The following is a 6799-nucleotide window of genomic DNA, read 5'->3' as shown; positions in this document are numbered from 1 at the left end:
TTTGTGAATGCGAAGGGTGGATTGGGTCATGATACTACCGTTGCAGAAGTGCGCTGTGCGGAGATCCGACGATGATTGAATTCTCGTTGGTCTGAGGGAATCGTGGCGTGCACTGACGTCACAAGCACTCTGCTCATCACGTGCTAACTACGCCCAATCAAATGCACTGATTGCATTTTACATAAGTATCCTTTGCGTGTAAGAATCTGGGGTGTGCCCTTTTTACATTTTTGTGGCTGGATGAATTTGATGGATTGATGACTTGGATGACGTTCCATTTATTCGAGCTTGACTGAGAGTTACGTGTATAAGAGCATAATATACGCGCTGACACACGCACGCAGGAACCCACACAGACGCACACCAACCCCCACACACACGCACACATAATGGGCCTACTACAATGATACAGGGAACTGTGTCGTGATAACCCTTTCGTTGACGACAAATTTTCTGGAACATACCAAATAAAGGTACAAAAAAAAATGTCAATCCATCTCAATTTACTGACATTACAATTATTTCCAAAAACGGTTTCACATCCGAACCTTGACGTTTCATCAGCTTGTCTGATTTCTCGCCTTTGTAGGTCCTACCAAGCAATTAATTAATGATATACCGTTTTAAATCTTTTATGATTAGTTTGTTTCAAAAGCTGTTTGTTATGTACATTGTACGTTTAAGATGTATTAGAATGTCTTTTGGAAACTCAACAGGGACCGTTCAAAAGCGATGATTCATGTATTAGGTGCAATTTTGAAGGAAAGCGGGGTAGTCGATAAATGCATAGTCTTCTTTCTAGGATTGTTTGAATAAAGTGAAGTGGCCCTGTGTAGTGCCTTCGATGATAATGTGTTCTTACAATGTATATAGACCTATGTGGGTGTGCCTAGGTTTCTGTTATTCCGCGCGCGCGTGTGTGTGTGTGTGGGGGGGGGGGGGGAGTCTGCGCTGGTATTCATATATTAAGCATTCATGTAAGTGCATTATTGTTGTCATTGGATGGGCATTGCGCATACACTTATAATCCCATAAACTCAAAGGTATAACTAACGTGAACTTGTATCGCTTTTAGTAGTAATAATGGCGTCATCATACTAGTATTAAGCTTTCAAATATTGAGTATGGAACGGACAAAGAAGAACACAGAATATAATCTTACCTAAAAACGCAAGCCATGCTCGACTTCCTCTAAATGATCCAAGATATTCTGATGACATTTGACCCCAGTCGAGCTTGCCTTGGGTTTATGCTTTGTCTTGGCTCAAGTATTGTATGAAATCATTATTTTCTCTCCTATTTTTTAACGTCGTGTTGATATAAATAACGTAAAGCTCATTGCGTCTCGAACAAGTCAACAATAATGTCGAGAAATGTTGAGTACCCCTCCTTTTTATCCAAATTCAATCAGGAACTTTAATGTGTGAAATACAATTGTTTGTGTGAGATATACAAACTTGTAGATCTATATCTTCTTCGTCTTTACAAAAAGAAAATTGTCTAGTATTACATCATTTCTAGAAGTTGAAATTCAGATGAGGTAATACTCATTGTCACTGATTTTGATTATTTAACAATAAGAAGCATCATATTGAGCGAGCTTTCTAATTTTCTAACCAATTATCTGTAGATCTGCTCTTCAGATATGTAATCTGATCAACGGGTAACGGGTTACAGTTATCATTTCTTGCTGCAGCCAAGATAGCATAACCGAAAGTGTATAGCTAGACGGATGCGGGTTTCTGTAGAGGCAAGGCAGAGGGGTTTCTTACTCTGTTCGGACCGCGCCCTCTACGGCACTAACGCAAAACGCGATTCTCCAATCAAAGTTGACAAGCTTTCTCAATTTGTAGTGTCGTTTAGTGCTGCTATGGCTGGATGAGAGGGCTGCAGCAACTTGTGACACCAGATATGTCCAGAATAGCAATATAAAGCTTGCAGATGCAAAGAGAATTTCATAAACTCTGATTTCTATCTTTTGTATAAAAAAAAGTCCGCCTTTTGTATAATAGTGACATTGAAATTTCGATATACACGTAATTAAAGATATTTGTCTGGTGTAGAAGTCTGGTAAGAAGTCGCATCAAAACCAAACACGAGTGATGTTAAGAAGTACAACCTATCGTAATACTGGTCCATGCGAAGATAGATGGAAAATGACAAATTACAGTCCGTGCAGTAGCTCGATTCTGACGAAACATTCTTTTTATTTTCTCATTGCTGCATGAAATAGTCCCACATAATATCATTATCATCGCTATGGTAACTTTAATGCACAACGTCGGTAAGAAGGTTAAACGTCGTTAGTCCGCAGGCTTATTACAGCCTGTCTTTTGAAAATTCTTTTTTTTTTTCAAAGATTAGACATGTTAGTAATTCCGAATGTTTGATAACGTTCGTTATTCCGTTGATTCTTTACTTAAAAATGAATAAGGTTCGTTAATTTGGTATGTAAATCTCGAAAAATGAAGGAAATAAAAGAAATCAAGTAAGTAAAGTAATTTACATATCCAGGACATGAATTCTTTTGTTACTTGAAGCACCTTCTTCATTCTATGTTATAATCTGTCTTCTGTTGTAGGCTTGCCGTGGAATGTTTTCTCTATTTTCATGTACATATGTGTAACTGGTCCGTGCGTTGCTTCACCCAGCCGTTACCGGTCAACAGGGTGAATGCACCATGCCATAGTGTTGTATTTGCACAGTACTGGTGTATTATTGTGCAGTGAATGAGGAGTCTCTCTATTTTCCTCTCTCCTGTTCTTTCTCACCATCCTCCATTATCGCTATCCCTTTCTTCTCTGTTTTTTCTTTTTTTAAATAGCGTCACCTCTTTACATGACCGTGTATGTCTTGTTGTGTGAAATAGTTTGTTTTTGTTGTAGTTAAGCAAGCCGATAGTTGGTTGAAACTGTTTATTTATGTCTTTGTGCATGAGGCCCCAATATTAAGCCCGGTTTACTTGGGATCCTCCTGCATGGTACCTTGACTCTTTTTATTATAATGTCTCCGTTCTTTGTCACAATGATTTGCTTACCTGTCATGTGCAAAAAAATCAGCCATGAATTATTATGAACCATGTGTTTATTTTTTAAAGTGGTCATAGTTGATTATATTGTACCACACAGAAACAATAAAATGAAATGAAATAAAATGAAAATTCCGAACTACTTAACATCCATACCAAGACTGTCTGGTGGTCAATTTTGTAACCTTTTTTTTTTAGTTTGAAAGGTTGCTGCCGGCAGGAGTTGGAAGGATATAAATACAGTCTAGACAGTACAATCATGTATAACCACTGCGTTCAGTACTAAATTGAAGGAAGGCAAACAACCCTTTATTTTTCTTAGAAATAACAGTAGCTGATAATAAAAATATAACAGTAGATGATAATAAAACACACGGTATACAAAACGTCATTAGTTGTATAATGACAAATCCAAGACCGCTTCAAGTATAAACAGTATCACAAGTTTTAGGAACATAAACAGACCGGCAACTACTAGAAGACGTTATGGGCAAATCTAAGATTATGTCCCCTTAGATGCTCAAAATTCATCTTGATTGAATTCAAGAATGATTGATATCTCATTGTAGCCCAAGAGTTATAGTATTTATAGCCAGCAAAGGCAATATTAGATTATGCAAATTTATGCAAGAAATATTTACATAGTATCGTGTTGGGATCGGCCCGGTTATCGTCATTCTATAGGAAGAGATACTTCACAAGCAATTCACTGCGAGTAGACAGTCATTCCATATACAGTTTCATTTGTGGTTTATTAACCGGCACTTGACAGCAACACACTCTTAGGGGCGAGTGAGAGATATATATAGCTTGAGCTTGGTTAACACACCAAAGTGCTCCGGTTGGAGAGCATGAACAAAATGAGATCCTTGGAACTGGGTGCCATCTGCTTTTATGCACCAAGACTGAATCACTGTATAAGTAAAAATTACGACATAAGAGTTCAGGGTTAAAGTCATAACGGACATGAATGGGGTTTGGCCAGATACGCAAGTCCCGGCTAATCAGCTAATGGCATGAATTGACATTCTTTGCGGTGTATCTCTTTGGAGTAAATCTGGGGATTTCTCCGATAATATATGCTATCCGCCAAAGGTGCCAGTCAGCTGTCTAGACCTAATTCTTTTACTGAATGAAATTTAACATACAGCATCCTCCTTGTTTGGGAAAAAAAATCCGGTTTCCTCCCCCCCCCCCCCCTTTTCTCTCTCTCTCTCTCTCTCTCTCTCTCTCTCTCTCAGGTTAAACGTGTGAAACAATGACTGATTTTTTTCTTCCTTCTTTAAAGGCACAAACAGCAATGTCCTCTGCAATAATACATGTTCAATAACAAGTTTCATTACAATCATTTAGACAATACAAGCACTTTTAAGTCAAACAAGTTATGTGTATAAACATGTGCTCAAACAGTTTGACTGAAAATTTAAAGATAAACGAATCACCATTGAGATTAAGTAATCATCGTTCAAATAAAATATGACTCAATCTAGTTCGCTGAAAGGTATACATTGTAAATAATGATATCAACGAGTCTCACATTCATGAAAATATTTTACATATTCAACAACTCCACAATTCAGATTGTTATATCTGTTATCATAACTTCTATCAAGCGAAGTTCACAATTAGTATTTCCCTCTTCTTTCACTCACACTTTCAATGAATGTATTAGTAAGTTAGAACTGTGAGCTGCAGTTTGAAATCCATATTGCTTTTACATGATATACCATAATAGGTTAAAATACAGATCATACATGGAGACATAGGAAGCAACAATAACTAAAAATCTGTCTGAAATATTTGTAATCAGTCACTTATTCCGATGCTGTCATTTAGACAAATCGATTCGCAACAATTCAATACTCTATATTCAATATTCAAGAATGCTACCTTCCTACTTCCTTAATAAGACATAATACCGACACTGTGCAGACTTATGCACTTTCCGTGCAGTGTCTTAATAATCATTCATATACTCCCACTGTGCAGACTGTGCATATGCAATAACAATAACGATAGATAAAAAAGATAACACCTTGCGTAGGGGAAAAATAGAGAATAAAATCAGTCGACTTTGTTTTCAATCAACCTAATTGAAACGACCTCTCTGTGATCTAGTACAATTTGCAACTTGCAAGACAAGATCAGCTGATTATGCAAAAAAAAAAAAGAAAATGCATTTTCCCTGGCTAAAGTGTCCCACATATAAGCATTCGAGTACATTTCCAACGTTGACCAATCATACTTTGTACTTTTAGAAGTTCTAATTTATTCATTTGAACTCCTGATTATCAAAACTATAGGCACTGAAATGTAATCAATCATTCATGTTATAATCAAAGTTTGCTTTATACGCATTTGACAAGTGTCTTACGTATTGGATATTACGTGGATAATGAATGGGAAGATCTGTTTTTGACAAGGATATGGTTGATGATCATCATTTTTACCGCTACTGTGAAGGATATGTCTTTAATAAGAGTGAGACTGCATTTGCCTCTCTTATTCAACTGGCCTCAGGGAGGAATGAAGAGGACCACTATTGGGCCATTCCATCTATAAAAAACGAAAAAAGTTTATTTTTTTTTCATTTCTCTTATTTTTCATAACAGGTGGTGTGACATTCCTCTCCGTAACAATTTGAAATTCGACATGTTGATACAAATTTGATTCAGCAATTATTTTAAACTTTACCTGCTTGTGAAATGAATTTGCTCAACAGACTGGGATTTTCTAGGAACCATTTGAGCACAACACACTCTTCAGCTTGTGCTAGAAACAGATAAGGGAAAATCATCACAACTGTGCTTGTGGCTCTCCTAAATGACAACATCGAATGTACTCGTAAGAATCCACTTGAAGTGAAAACAGGCAACTTTGTCATTACTAGAATTGATTGCACATGACAAATCCTGCTATATATTATTGTTTTGATGTTTGATTTTTCAACTGGACACTCCAGAATATGCCATGACTTGTCAACGTCATGGATAGGATTTCTCAAAGTCATGTAACTTGAAGTTCAGTTTTGCCATGAACCACAAGTGACAACAAGCAACTTTGTCATGCAGTTGCGAGCATACGCACATCTATGTTCTGACTCTCTTTGGTCTACCATGGCTTTTAAAATCTTCCTTAGTTTTTGGAAAATTGAAAAAAAAGGATTTTGCACAAGCCTCATTGTACGTGGAAAAACATACAGATGGAAAATGAAACTTCACTTTCTTGTGATGTCACGCTTTTGAAAACCTTACAATACAATACAATACAATACAATACAATACAATGCAATACAATACAATCCGATCATTTATATACCGCTCCTACACAGTAAATGACTGTGAAACCTTTCACAGAAACCTTAGACAACTTGCACGGTAAGCCTTCAAGAGCTTTGACAAAAAGTACCAATTTCAAACCACAGCTTGTGTTTGCAAATAAGATCAAACGTGTCAGTGTTCATGACATGCAGTATGTGGATTTTAAAGCATAGACTGACATGATTACATTCTCTAGTCGAGGTAGGTTAAGCATCTAGGACACAACCTAAACTTAGCATATTTTTCTTTTTTCAATTCATAATGGATTGACCACAGAATATTACAAATGGGCTGGAATTAGAATGTCAATATAGAGTATCTGTAGGTACATGAGATAATGTAAAACTATTAAAGACTTTTAGAGTAATACAACTGTACTCTGGTGTTACTTTTATTTGTTTGTTTTCATTCTGACTTTCCGTTAGGTACCTGAACCAGGGAAGTACGCATG

Source organism: Diadema antillarum, unplaced genomic scaffold (assembly GCF_040938485.1).
Source record: "Diadema antillarum isolate AM-2024a unplaced genomic scaffold, OU_Dant_1.0 seq00000512_RagTag, whole genome shotgun sequence".
Taxonomy (NCBI): domain Eukaryota; kingdom Metazoa; phylum Echinodermata; class Echinoidea; order Diadematoida; family Diadematidae; genus Diadema; species Diadema antillarum.
Note: the sequence above shows the minus strand (reverse complement) of the source record.